The sequence below is a fragment of the Wasmannia auropunctata genome, unplaced genomic scaffold, assembly GCF_000956235.1.
Source record: "Wasmannia auropunctata unplaced genomic scaffold, wasmannia.A_1.0 LD335992.1, whole genome shotgun sequence".
Lineage (NCBI taxonomy): Eukaryota > Metazoa > Arthropoda > Insecta > Hymenoptera > Formicidae > Wasmannia > Wasmannia auropunctata.
In genome coordinates this window covers 137307-153175 of record NW_012026898.1, presented here as the reverse complement: position 1 = coordinate 153175, position 15869 = coordinate 137307, and the positions used below count along the sequence as shown (strand labels likewise).

Sequence of the window (15869 nt, the reverse complement as noted above, 5' to 3'; positions counted from 1 at the left end):
CTTTTCTAGTTATATTTATTATCATAAAATGATTTGATTTGAAAATGAAAATAAATGAGAGATGTATTTTGACAGTACAGTTTTTAGTTATGCACAAAAATTAATTCACGAATCTGATAATTTCTGAATATTATATCTGCCAAAATGTATTAATACAATATCACCTGAAATTTTATTAGAAGAAGAAATTTTACCGAAATTTATATCTCCCAGGAAAATTGTACGTAATAATTAGCTCGATCATCAAGGATCAAATTATCAAAAAATTAGAATATATTTATCAGGAAAAAATTAATCATATATTACAGAAGGAACAATTTTGCTGGAAGGTCTAAAAATGTTGCTGGATGCAGATCTGAAAATAATTTTATTGTATCATCAAAATTATTTTGCGGAAAACTAAAAAATAATGAGCATAGCTGTAAAACGTTTTGATATTTCTAGCAATTTATCAGTTTGAATTTCCAACAAAATTATTTTGATTGTCCAACAAAAGTATTTTCAGATCTGTATTTAGTCAAATTTTTACATCTTCCAGCAAAATCATTCTTCTTGCGTGTACTCGTCAATCGGATAATTTCTACAAGAATTCTGACTCGTTCGTTTTCGAATAAATATATTGGTTGAATTTACCAGATTTCAAATTAATGCAAACATTCTTTCTGAAGATTATCGGATTATCATGAATCTAACCTGAACGATGGAAAACCCATGAAAAGACTTTTTGTTAAGGGCCAAGAACTTGACGCAATGCTGTTGCTAAACGGATTGTATCTCGAAATAGAGGATTGTTACTAAAATTAGATTAAACTTGGAAACTGAAGACGTAGCCGGGTTAAATTTTAAACTCGCGCTGCGCTCGCGTTTGCATGGCTGGCTACGGAATCGATTTTCGTTATCGTTTCCATCGAGGCCTGGGAAGCGGAGAGGAGGAGCGTTCTCTCTCCGACGGACAAAGCGGACGCCATATGCCATCCTGGACAATGAAACGAGTGGAAACGAGAGAATCGTCGTAGGGCTGCGCGTAGGGCCCCTCGATTTCTCAGCCCCTCGAGAAACGCGTCGCGATTCTTTCGGCCACCCGGCGATCGGGGAACCCCTCGGAAGCCCTCTGGGTTTCCACCCTCGCCCTATCGTTCCATCCCGCCGACACCAAGGGTGATGGCACAAACCCTCATATCTCTCTCTCTCTCTCTCTCTCTCTCTCTCTCTCCCCCCCGCTTCGGAGAATTTTTATATGCATAGAATCCTTTTTAAACCGGTTTAAAAGTTAAGCGATTAAAGCTTTTTGCTTCAGTAATATAAAAGATTCTCGTATATAAGTTCCGAAATCGCACAAGTCTCTTTCTCTGTCTCTGATCTCCTGAACGTGCGTCACGAGGATTAATCGCGCTTCGGAGACCACAAACGAGCGCAATGCAATCGACGAGAATTAATGCGCGTCCGTCGCCGATATCGCGCGGGCTCCTCGAGTGCGGCACAAGTTTCGCGGGGTAATCGCCTTCGCGCTCCGCTCCACTTTCGTGGAAAAGCCACGAAACGAGTTATCGCGACGCACAGTTATTCTGGAATTCAATTTCGGAGCTGTATACTCTCGCAGCCGTCGATCCCTTCAATCACCGCGCTGCATCCGTTTTGTCTGCCAAGACCTGAGATGGATCCATACCGGGCCGGGCGTTTTGTGGTAAAGATGAGGACGCGGACGGGAGGGATTGAGCTCTCTCGTCCTTGTCCTCTTCACCATCATCATCATCATCATCATCATCATCATCATCATCATCATCATCATCATCATCATCATCCATCATCATCATAATTATCGGTCGTCACTGTATACCACCCGCAGAGACAGAGGGATCCCTAAATGCTGCTTAAACGAATTGGGGATACAGACGACCTGGGATCTCAAACTCCCGCAGTTTTTAATAGATGATTCTTTCCAAAATGTTGAAGGTAGCGAGATGCACGACGTCGTTCGTTAATTCTCGAATTACTCGCATGGGTGCAATTACATGCACTCGGCGCGGAGTAAAAATGTCGGATGTACACAGTGCGATATAATACACAAGTTTTGAGATAAAAGTTACATGAAATGGGCAACACATAAAGGAAATATACACAGTGTAGTCCAATTTTGAGACAAAAATTTTATAAAAGAAGCAAAACGCGTAAAGAAAATATTTTTAACACTTTTTATTCATAAATAAATAAGATCCTTTATAATTAATACTTCTTTCTGCTCTAATAGCTCTGCTCTCTCGTTTTCAATTTCTCGTTTTCAATCTTTGCATCGTTATTGTTCTTCTTTTATAATTATCTTTAACTGGTTTGTCGCAGCGGTTTGAATTTTTGAAATATCGAATATTTGATCTTTCAATTGCAATTTCAATTTCGGAATCAAGAAATAGCCAGGGGGAGATAAGTTAAATAAGTAGGATGGATTATGTAGAGTTACGATATTTTTTTTTAACCATTTGACGATATTGCAGAAATTTAAGTTTCTTTTCGTTCTAATCGATCTAAAGACGATCAGTAAAGATTACAAAAGAGGAGTAGGTCAACAGCGATGGAAAACGATAGTGATTATAAAAAGTTTTATTTTGAATAAAAAAATTTTTTTAAATATTTTTCTGACGTATTCTTTCTTTTTCTTATATGATTTTTGTCTCAAACCTGGACCACACTGTGTATATCTCGTTTGTGCATCATCTCATAAGAAAATAAAAAAAAATTATATTTACAAACACTTTTATTAGAAACAATTCTCTATATTTTAAACCAAGATATTAACACTTGCATTAGAGATATATTATATTTTTCAGAATTATTCTTACATATACGAGTAATTGATACGAATTATTACATTTTATTTGTATCGAATATACCTATATCTGGAAAGTACGGCTTCGGGTTTAATTGCAGGATGTCTGTCAATTCGTAATTTAGGAAAATTTGTTTATGATTAATTTTCAATTCTTTCGAGTTGGAAAATAAGGGATACATCATCGTATCGTCGCGCGTCGTGAGGAATCTTTTAGAATTTCCATAGAACCATTAGTTACCGCGAATTATTAGTTCGCGGACGACAAATCGGGCAATTTAATACTGATTTAATTGACGTCGACGCGACTCCTGTAATCGAGAGACGATTTATAGCAAACCAGTTTGACTACTCTTACTTGGCCTTATGCACCTCCTCTTTTTTAACCACCGCGCCGATGCCGATGTTAACGATGCGCGTTTTCGGTGATACAATCGATGTAACGCCGTTAAAAATTTGCGCTCGGCCGAATGTTCGCCTCGCGCGAGCGTGACCTGCCATCCGGATCAACGTAACTGGCATTGTGATGTAATACCAGACGGGTTCCGTTAGGTCTTTTTTTTTTTTTAGAGGAAACTGTCGAAATAATGAAGACCAGAACACAGGAAGTGTAATACAAAATCTAAATATAAACATAAAATAAATAACAAATATATATATCGAGATGTAGGAATAAGAGAGGTAAGAATGAACACATAAAGATAAAAACGATGAGTAAGGTTTATATAAGAATCTTGCGTCTGGTTAGAAAAATATAGAAGACTAGCGTTATAAATAGACTTGTATGTTTCAGTAACTGTTATGTTATGTATGGATACCTTCTTATTATAGATCAAATTCCTATACATTTGTTCCTCGTTTATAGTTTGATCTTATATTCCGCTCTGGCTCGCATAAGCTCTTATTTCTCGGGTGCCTTCTTGTGTCACGTGGCTCCTAACGTCAAAGTTCCCCAATCGACATCTATCTAATCGATCGTCGATGGCAGCACCTGGTCGACCTAGTGGTACAGTTAGACGAGTGGGAGTGGGTATTAAACGTCTCGTGGCTACAAGAAAGGATCGAGGTTAACGATAAGTCCTCTCTCTCTCTCTCTCTTTCTTTCTCTCTCCCGTCGCGGACGGATGAACTTCCTCCTAGGAGGAAGAGGAGAGAATCGACGTGTGACGTCGAGAGTGGATTATCGATCCGAATGACATCTCGAGAAAATGTGCTCGCGGTGGTGGCCCTACGTGCAGATTTATGAATCCGAATTCCGCTCGCGAAGAAAAAGGGAAGAAATACGGGGGAATGAACGTATATTTCACGCCAAAATGTCCGTAGCTGAAAATTTTATTCGGCGTATTTCTGTTCTGTATATATAGAAAAGGGATCTGAAAAGAAATTATTTCCGATGAATACTAATTGCTCCGACGATTAATTGTTCGTCGCTGGCACGTCAAGTTTTCGAGAGCTTTTATTCGACATTGATATAATAATGTACCGCGGGTATACCAGCGGGCATTACCTACGGTCCTCGCTTAATCGCATTAGGGCGATACCCATTCCTCGGGGAGGGGGCTGAGCCGAGCAAAGCAGGCTGGCGTGAATTGTTTCCACAAAATTGCGACATGACACCGTTTCGCCGTTGCTAATTCACCGAGGAGTTATTATGCTAGCCGCCGCACTTTAACTCCCCCGAGCTTGCCGCGCTTCTCTTGGACATCGACCCACTTTTCCCGTTATCGTAGCGCCGACCGTATCGTCAGCGAATCGCCGATAAAAATTGGCCCGCTCGCGTCTGTCAAAAGGTCGTCAAAGGCGTCGCGTTTTTCTTTGTCGTCGCCTCCCGCGAAGATACACGCTATACGTATTGAGGATTGCGAATTGTGGAGATTAGAATTTAACTGATCAGGTAATTTTAATTTTAATTTTTTCGTTGTTCTGATTGGTTAAATAATCAATTCGCAATTCTCTATCTGCAAACAGTGTATAGTGTGACAGGCATATACATTGGAGATTGTCGATTACAAATTGGGGAGATTAGAATTCAACCAATTGAAACGAAACGGATTAAAACTAAAATTATCTGATTGATCAAAAATTCTAATCTTCAATTCGTAATCCTCAATCTCCAATGCGTAATCTGATACGGGCTTGACACGTGGGACGCATGTGAAATTACACAGATTGCCCTCGAAACAATCCCTGCATACGGAGCGCGTCCCTTTCGCGTCACATGCACGCTTCTCTTTATCCCCCGATTTAATTTCATGCAGACTTTAATACGATCAAGTTTTGATTTAAGCGTCTCTGAGATGGAAAAAGACCCGCGCAGATGTAATTTCGGATTTTCACAGCTGTGAAAGAGAGAGAAAAATAGGTGTTTGCGAGGTGGATCGTTTCTGCGAGTTCTTGGCCGAGCTTACACGTCGATCCGCGATCTCCGTTCCGCAAAGAGAATAAAAGAAAATCCACAGGACCCATTCCAGGTGGCGAAACGCGCGCGCGGTGGGAAAATTGGAGCCCAGGTTAAACACGTGCGTGGCAAGGGGTGGTGGGCGGGCGAAAGAAAGCATATATATATCGTGCACATGTCGTTGAAAGATCTCGACAGAGGAGGATCTCCTTCTCGTATATATGTGCAGCGTATTTGTGTATGTATAATGGAGACTCGAAAAACGAAGCGAAGCGAGCTGGTGAAGAGAGCTGACCTACTGTGGCAAGTGGCTCAGGGCCGTCGCTGTCCAAATCGTCCCCCCGATCGCCCCCCACCGGGCATTCTCTCTCCATCCGGTATCACGCGGTAGTATTCAGGTCTGTCTCTTTCTCTTCCTCTCACGGACGCGATGCCCTCGTAGCCACTTTGTCCTCCGCCTCCTTCGCCATCCTCTTTCGATATCTCCCCGCGCTCCTTTTTCCCTTTATCCTTTTCTATAGCGTGCGATCGGGGGATTCTCTCTAACGTTTCGCGATCAGCTAAATGGACCGTAACGCCGAAGCCCTGCATGGAACGATCAGACCACCCCGTGGTCTATCATGACGTCGCCTTGCGCGATAATAGCGTACCGATTTTAGAGCGATTAGAGGCGAGCGCGGCCTGTGAGCGCGAGGGTGAAAGCCTCGATAATTGGGAATGTTGTAGAGCCCGAGAGACCCGCACGGAAAGACCGAGTTAATACACATGGCGCGGCGGTTCTCTACCCGTGCGGGAGTGCTTTCTAACCGATTCCACAGCCAAATAGAGCCGTCGCTCCGAGAGATACGGCATTGCAAATGAGCGGCGTGCGTTATTTACTCGCTTCAATATCCGTTTCCTCGTCTAATCGTTCCGATTGTGTGCACGAATGAGTGCGTGGAAAAAGTAATGCAGAGAGCTTCTATCTCGAATGTGCATGAGGAAATTAATTCTCAACCTATATATGTCGTGTATATATACATACACGCATTTGTAGCCGATTTTAATTTCATTCCTTTTCTCGAGAGATTACGATTCAATTTATAACGCTCGTGTTATCCATGATGCGCGGCACGAAAGTCTCGAAAGAATTAACTTTTACTTATTTAGAATTATCGAATTGGATTAGTTTCCGCGCGATACTCTAACGCGGAACTAATTTTGTTTCGTTTGATCTAACTACTCTAACAGGATATATGTATATATACGGCATGTATCGCGTTTGTTAACGAGGTCTGATATCCCACGACGGGATTCGTGACCGGCTCTCCTGCGCCTTTTTGCGCTCGGTCGACGTAAACGCCCACCCGAGGAGGAAAGTGAATCACAGAGCGGCGGCCGTCGAGTGAAAATCATCTAGTGAAAATGTGAAGGCCGGGTAGAGCGGTGCGATTTGAAAGTTCTGCCGTATAGCTTCCAGCTACAAGTCGATTTTCACTCTGCCGTCGCCGCCGCCGCGGCCGTGCCGTGGATATACCCCTCATGAAACGCTCGGCAAAAGGTCGATTATCGCGGATTATTGTACGATGCCTAGACATGTATACGCTTTTACGTATACATGTGCGAGTGCAGCCAACTCCGACAAGCTATGCTATGATTGGTTTTGTTGCAACGATTTTTCATTATTAATATATAAAAGTACATATTGTATATATGCATATTTTCTCTTTATTGTCGGAAAGTCTTGGAAAATCGATATTTAAATTATTTATTCATATTAATGTTTAATTATATTTATGTTGATTATTTAATTTATATATATTTGCACATGGAAAAAATAATGTATACGAGTATTAACAATATTAGCCAACAGCAGTCTAATTGAGAATCTTATATCCGTTCATATACCTATAAGTAATAAAATAAGTAACATTTTATTAAAAAAAGAGCATGGCGGATTTGTTTTATTAATACCGTTTATTATTTACAAACATGTTAAGTTAATAGGTATAACATATAAAATTGTAGATTAAATACAATACATATATTTTATAAAAAGACGTTAGCAATGTCCATCTTGGAATAATTTTTTTCCGTGCATTATTTATAAATTGCAGATAAAACTAAACATGGTGATTATTCCAAAATTGACATCAAATTGATGTTTTTTTTTTGCAAAAAATACGCATCGTATTTGATCTTTATTTTTTTCTCTATATTATTTACAAATTATACGAATTATTCTATAAGATTGACATCGTTGAGTTTTTTTTTACAATCTATGTATTGCATTTTATCTATAATGTTATAATTTATTATATCTATTAATTTAGTATATTTGTGAAAATTTACGCGGAATTTACGACACGTCAGTGTTTCCTTGTTGATTTTCTGTTTGTATAGACAGCTTTACTTACAATTAAATAAAGAATACTAATTGTAAGAAAAATTTTGGCCAAAAAGTTGGATCGGTACAAGTGCAAGATTTTGAGTTTTTATGAACGCACAAATTCTACACGATATTAATCGCCATGTTTAATCTTAGCTTATAACTCGAAAATTATATTACAATCTCAATGTATTAAGATTTTCCCCTATAAATAGCTTACTGAGGTATCCTCTTTGACTCTTGATTTCAGGCGGTCTTTGTGTGTACTTCTTGGATGATATCGTCAAGGTGAAGCGAACTATGCCAACGAGTAAGTATAGACGCATGTCTGCGATAGCTTTTAACAAATGATTATTTTTACCTTTATTGCTGCCATACGGAATGACGATATCGGCCTGCTCTTCCTTTTCGTCCTAACTCGTTCCGCCAAATCTGTCGATGCGTGCGTTCCTTGAGCATTGATATTCAGCAGACTGTCTCAATCGCATCCTTTAATTAGCATTTGCTTTAATCTTCAGATAATACCCGGCGGATAAAAACGGTTCATTTGCATAAGAGACGCAATATGTTATTTTCATAACAAAACGAATAAAGTAAAAATTATTGCTAACATTTATTCGAAATTATTAAATAATTATCGTTATAGTTATTATTACAAATTGTTAATATAATTTGTAGGATTTAATAATTTCATCAATAAGTGTTAACATTAACGAAATTAAAATTGTTTTGGAGACTAATTGTAAAATTAAAAAAAATTCGAAATTGAGTTTCTATATCGGAAACGACTTCAGACTGGGATCTAATTTGTTTGCAATGTTGTTTACATCAAGTCGCGATTTAAGTGAGACATCTCTCGGCTTATCGCCTCTTCCGCATACTTTATCGTAACTCTGCGTGCGAATTCGCGTCGCATTATTTCTTTATCGGAACATTCATTCCTGCGCGATGAGTCGCGAATGTTTTATAAGCGCGTGCGTGAGCGCGAGCGAGACGGGGATAACAAAGAAGAAGAAGAGGCGGCGGCAATTTGTACAGTTGCACGTAGACAACGATATTTCGCAGCTATTGTGAATATGCTCTGGAGACGTGACATCATTCGTCCTCGTGGTTACATAAAGATATCGGCATCGTTAACGTCGATGATCCTTACGTGATTTTTCCTCGCTGCGCGCGTGCACATTTAAACGTGAGGCGCGCGCGTTTAACGCTCCTGTGTAATCGCGTCGTGCCGACATTTAAAGACTAATGGCACGAGCGATCATTACTGATGACCAGATTAAAAAGAAAAAAAGAGATATATATGTGTATAAACCGGAATGCCGACTAGACCACGATTAATTTTTCAATTACATTGGATTCGCTATATTTTATAATATAATTTAATTTGTGTATCTTATAACAATTTGGATCTCTCTTGTAATTTTATACATGTTACATCCTGTACTCATACAAGCTGATATTTTTATCCTTTAAGCCATTTTTAAGCCAACTCTAATAAAATTTTGATTTAAGCCTATTACGTCGAGGGCGTCACAATGATCGCTTCAACATTTTAATAGCATGTAATATAACATGATAATAATGTACTTTATTCCAAAGATTAATTAATAGTGGAAAATCTTAATTTAATACATCAAGGTCATAATAATTTCCGGGTTAAGCTAATTGTAAGATTAAACATGGTGATTAATATCGCGTAGAATTCGTGCGCTCATAAAAACTCTTGCACTTAATAATCCAACCCATCAACTTTCTGGCGAAAATTTTTCTTAGTATTTTTCACGTAAAGTACACCTCTTTAGAATTTCTATATAATTTTCAAAATTTTTACATCTATAACTTTTATACTTTTTAGAAAATTCCTCAGACTTTTTATATTAATTGGAATATTTTTCAGAAATGCCGAGAAAGTCTTAGCTTTCCTGGAATTCTTTATATATGTGAATTTTTTAAACTCTTATAAGATTTTTCATTCTATAATTTCCGAATAAAATTTATAAAATCTAAAAAAGTTTAAAGTATTTTTTAAAACTTTTTATAAATTTAAAATATGAAAAAGTCTTAAAAATATTATGATCAAGATATTATGAAATTTTTTTTATCAGGGATGTTATTTATTTTTGTCATTTAATTGATTTTCATTAGTTAGTTTCTTATTTATAAGTACTATGAACATTGTTGCAATTATAAATTTTAATCTTTTGACTACAGCTAATTGTAGTTTTGTGCCGCTATATATATGCACAGTGCGGAATGCAATTAAAAATGCGAATGTTTTGTCGATGAAACAAATACCTACAGATCAAAACAATCGAAGACATTTCTTCTAATAACGAGATATAGAATGGGTGTGCAATGGTCCAAATGTCGTCCTAAAAGATTGTTTAGAAAGAAGCTGTTATAGTGCAGGCGTTTTATTCCAAAAAAATCGGAAAAAATTTAACAAAAAAAGTTTAATAAAGCAAAAAAAATTTAGCCAGAAGATTAAGCGCCAAATACTGCTGATTTATACTCTTACGAAGTTATTATGTTTAAAAAAAATACGTTCAGTTTTTTGAAATTTATTAAATATAAATCAACGCTCTTTTTCTTATTGCTCTATCAATTATTGTGCTGTCAATTATTTCTAATATCAAGCATCAAAAATAATTGATAGCATTTATTCATTTCTAATATTTTTAATACGAGTATATAGAAATATAGTATATAGAAATTGCTTTTTGTCATATCAAGTTTAATATAACCAACAAACAATATAAATTACGTGAAATTTTTGCTTCGTTAAATAATGCTGCTATCTTGATACGCTTATGAATTGTTAATCGTGGAAGTTAAGTAATTGCTGTTATATATAAATACTACTAATATAAAAGTAAGGAGCACGCGCGTGCGTATTTACGCGTGCCAATTCATCGTCGTTATACGTAATTTTTATAAGTAAATGTAATGCCAACTTAATTTGCGATACAACGCGTTATCTTTACACAAGGTTGCCACGCATTCGGTGTGACTCGAGTAGGTTTTGTCGCAAATAAAGCTTCTATGTCGTAATACTATTATTTTTTTAAACACACGATAAACATCGAAAAGGAGTCGCAATCGTTCTCTATATGAACATTTATCAAGTTTACTTAAAATAGATTTATTTATACTTACAATTTATTTAACTTAGTTTTAGAGTTTTTATTTTTCTTATCGAGTTCTATCAATTCAAGTCGATATTTCGCGCGATGTTATCTATTTATAATATAATCGACACGGTAGAGGATTTTAAAATTCTGTGCTTTATTCTTCCATAATTTATGCACAACTATTTTATCTCTTCAGTGATATTTAATTTTAAATATATCTCTCTCGCGCGTTCCTTTGAATTCTTTGCTAAATTTCAATGTGTCAGTTTTCAATTGAATGCGTAAAACATTATAATAGAACTCATCAGATTGAATCGGAGTAAAAGAAAATCTTAATGTGTTTTAACCATTTATTAATAATTAATAATTTAATAATTTTCCATTTAATAATAATGAGAAATGGAGAAAGCGGAATACTTATTTACATACATTTAAAGAGAGAAACAAGTTTGTATGATTGAACTAAAGACAAAATTTGTGAATTTATTTTAGGAAATAAAAATGGACAGAGTTTTCTCTTATTATTATTTATTACTTTGTTTAGGATATTAATTAATGTTTAACTTAATATTTGATTTTTATAAATGATGTTGACTTTATATTTTTGAGATGTCAAATTAAATTTAAATTTTATGAGAAAGAGATAAAAAGAAGAGTTGTTGATATACATACATAATATATAGGATATAACTAGTGTAACAATAATTACGCTTACAACAAAAAATTATTTTAAATCGGATTAGGTGTTTCTTATAGATTTTTGAATTCTAAAATCGGTGCTGCAAGCAAAAAAACATTTTGGCACGGCAAGTTTTTAAGATAATTGAAAATTAATATCCAATGGTTTTTTGACATTTTTATTGTAAAGAAGTTTATCTTGAAATTCCGATTAAAAGTGAATATATTCATCGCCTATAAAAACAATGCATTTTTTTATTTTAATAGCTTACCTTTTAATTATGTTATGAAGGATTCAAAGGATTTTTTAAAAACAAATTTTTCTATAATGAAGTTATATATAAGTTATATGTATATCTTAACATCATCTCGAATATCTCGAAGAAAACACATTGAAAATATTTTTTTCAAACAAAAGTTATATGATCTAAGGAGAAACAAATAATAACAAAATCACCGCCGATCGCGCGTGTGCACGATGCCTGAGAGTCATATGAGAAGTTTTCCTACCTTTAATCCTTCATAACATGGATAAATAAGTATAAGATGTTGAAATAAAAAGAAATGCATTTTATAAGAAATGAACAATACATTTATGACTTTTGATAAGAATTTTAAGATAACGTTAACTTTTTTTACAAAAAAAAATGTCAAACATCGCCAAAAAGCCATTTTTTGAACAAACTGCAATTATCTTTGAAACCTGACGTGCTGGAGAAATTTGACTTGCGGCAACGCAAGTTTTGTTTTCAACATCCAACAATCTTTATAAAAACATCGGTTTAAAATAATAAAAAGAAACATTTTTTATAAACTAATGTTAGTTAATGTTTAATGATTAAAACTTGTTGTTAGCAGTTGAATCGCTAATATTAGCCAATAGCATGCATCCTTATTACATGTAAAAAACTGGAAGACCGGAAATCAACCGAGTAATATTATATATATAAGCCGTGAAAATCGATGATAGATTAGTGTGAGTGCAACCTACATGCCTATAGTAATAAGCTTGCCTGATATCGTCTGTCTTTGTTTATACTTTTATTGACATTTTTTTATATTAATTTATCCATGCACGAAAAAACGATTTTTTTGAATCTTAAATTATCTAAAAATTTAGCTAGATATAGACCTGAAAATAATTTTTTGGAACTATTATTTTAGAACGTTCAGGCATAATAAGCGATGCTGAAAACAATTTTGACGTTCTAGCTTGAGCCTCTTTAATTATTTTGATGATTTAACGAAATTATTTTCAAATTTGTATCTATAATTACATTTTTAGATATCCTAGCAAAACCATTCTTTCTATATGGGATACGCTATATTGAAATCGAGATATTGCTATGTTGATCACGCTGTAGTTGCGAAATACCCCTGATATATCCTAAATAATCCTAGGCATCCTAGATAAAGCAGACAAATATTTCGTCGAAATACGAGACAGAGAGTTTCATAAGGCGGCTTTCCACGAAACTCATTCGACGGGAGACTTGGACGTCGCCGGATATTTGAGATCGACCGATTGGCATGACCGTGCTCGCGTATCCGCTCGATCGCGTCAGCGTCGTTCTCGTCATCGCGTCGAGGAGGCTAACTGTTTGATTAGATTAGCGTGCGCAAATAACGACAGCGGCGACGGCGTCGGCGACGGCGGTGATCTCGTTAGGCTTTGTCGAAAACCTCCGGAAAGAAAGCCGCGAGACCACTTCCGGGGTCGGTAGAGCGGCGGCCACGCGGCACAATGGGCGAGGGCGAGCACGTAGCCGACCGTACAGCGGCGACCATCGAAATGGTTATTTTCGACGGTGAGGCCGTCTAGGACGTGGTAAAACGAGCACTCGAGGACATCCTGTGTGTATACGTGCGTACATACACGCGTGCAGTGCATATACGTGTATATACGTGTGGCCGGCGCGTGTTCCTCTCTGCCTCTCACCGTGTCCCATCCATCCATTCTATGTACCCGGCCGAGCCTACACGGAGAGACGTAACTTCGACGTGACCTCCGGCGTTTCCTGCTTGTCGTCGTTCAGCAATCGATAATAGTTCGGCAGTGATCGATAGTTAAACGACGAGGCGACACATTATATGAAACAGAGGAAACACCGCCGGGTGGAAGTTGGAACTGCTACAGCGCTGCAGGAGCTCCGACGTGGCACGCACATGAACGTACAGAATTTTTTTTTGAAAAATTTCCACGCTCAAGTGCAGCAAGTGTCCCTACATTAAGATGTCCGCATTCATCCTCCGCAAGTATTCGAAGGCGAACTTGTGCCGGAAACGCATAATCCAGTCGGAATCATCAATATGCCTATAATTATTATAATCAAATTAATTTTGTATATAGATAAATTGTATAGAGGGAATTGTCTCTTGTGTGGAATAAGATCCGAAGTTAGACGAGCCAGACGAAATGTAAAACACGTAAAATATACTCGTATTTATCTGTCCTATCGAACTTGTCCGCGCTCTCGACCTTCTTTCCCTTGTCAGTCTGCTGGCGGATTTTGAAACCATACTCACAATATTTCAAGGTGTCTTTAGTTTCTCTCGTCCTCCGATTCGAAGAGGCAATTTCATTAGGCCCGACCGTATCTCTCAAGTCTATTTGCCGAGCGCGCGGTATTATTCGATAAGTTTATTCCGAGCGCGGGGTGGTGATCGATAGTGCCGCTCCGCTCCGTCGTCACGCGGCGAGAAGCGCGTGCGAGGAGCACACGTCGTTCTACATCGCTTTTAGATTGCAGAATGACCTTAACCCCGGTATCGATAATCGATGGAATCGATCGGGGTCTCCGCGTAGTCGCCGCTCTCGCCGCAGAGAGGTATCTACCCGCGGCCATCCGGGGGCTCGCAGTCGAAGGCCACGGTCGACTAATCCGAACCTTTGGCAGATTCTCGTGAAATATGCATTGCATTACATCGGATCCTCATCGAATTCCTCCCCTGGGTCTACTCATGCTTTTTAGCGAGCCACCGAATTCTCAATTGCTCGAGGCTAATTGCACAAGGGCTCTGAATATCGTTTGTTCTTGCGCAGGAAATGGACGTCACATCTGCGATATATTTATCAGCGAATCGTGTTATTTATACATGATAAAAAATGATGTTGTATTAACGGTATTAGCCAACACTATAGTCTAATTGAAAATAATCTTGTTTCATTCATACAAGCAGTATTAACGAAACAAATATCATTTTATTAAAACAAGAACATGGCGTATTTGTTTTATCAATACTGTCATTGAATTAATAAGGTTATTTTCATTATTAGATGCATTGAGAGAAAAAAATGGTTGCGATTGTGATAATTTGTATGACTTATATAATGTATAGTCATTTTCGGTGCTAAGTATTTATTTGATACTATAAATATAATAATAATAATTATTATATTATTGTAATATTACTATATTTAAGTAATCATAATTATTGTTTCTTATTTAATAACAATAACGTTACACATTTTATTGATATCAGTAAATAATAAAACGTGAGACATCTCAACTTGAGTGTATTTTTAAAAATTTATTCAAAAAATTTAATACATATTTATAAGAATTATTTTATGGTTTTATTGAAGGTAACGAATAGAGCATTAGATTTCATGGAAAAATATCAGTACCATGTTCAACTCATTGTCAATTAAAATTAAGAATATTTTATGGGCAGTCCGTAACTAGACTCAGGAGTCAAATTGTGGATAATTTTTACTTATTATTTTATTCAATAAAAATTAAAAAAATATAAAATAGTATTGAAATTTACTATAATAATTTATAAAGTATTCTTTACGATTAATTACATTTATTAAATATTATTGACTGTTCGATATCTTTTGGGGTAAAAAATATGAATTTTTATTATAATGAGGATGAGCCAGAACGAGTGCCATTACCTTATTGCAGTAATAATTATAAAAATGGAACTCTTAATTATTATACTATGCGATTATAATCACAAATATTATACATTTTTCTCTCAATATGCTGTTGACAATGTTGTTAATGTTATTAATACAACTTTTTTTTTCTCGTAAATACTATATATATACATAGACCATACACAATGATTAACACAATTAAATTCGCGAGATAGGCTAATGACGGTTGCAGCAGGATTTTGATGCTCATTATATTAAATTTTCATGTAATTTTTATATACATTTTTCTAGTTTTACAAACTGCGTGCCATTACTTTCGGTTTTAACGCAGTTTTTGATTGAACCAGAAATAGTAGTATCACAGTAAATTTTAAATTGATAATCAATTTAAAATTACTAATGCTTACAAACATCTCATAAGATTCCCACTTCTCAACGCAATGTGAGAATACTGTAAAGAAATTTTGCTGTGAAAAATATTACCTCAGCACTCAGGATTTAAACCTGCAGGATCTCCCTATACTTTTCCTATTTTTTCTCGTGTAACTATATATATATATGTTTAAATCATTTAAAAATAATAA

General features: G+C 36.3%; 1 protein-coding gene across 3 annotated transcripts in view; it reads left to right on the top strand.

Moving 5' to 3' along the window:
• The window catches only part of LOC105453927 (protein roadkill), a 102774-nt gene that overhangs the window by 35346 nt on the left and 51559 nt on the right, over nt 1-15869 (top strand). For all 3 annotated transcript variants that reach the window (XM_011696208.1, XM_011696207.1, XM_011696206.1), the window contains exon 3: nt 7838-7897. The gene's annotated coding sequence lies outside the window, so the exon portion shown is untranslated. The remainder of the gene's footprint in view (nt 1-7837; nt 7898-15869) is intronic.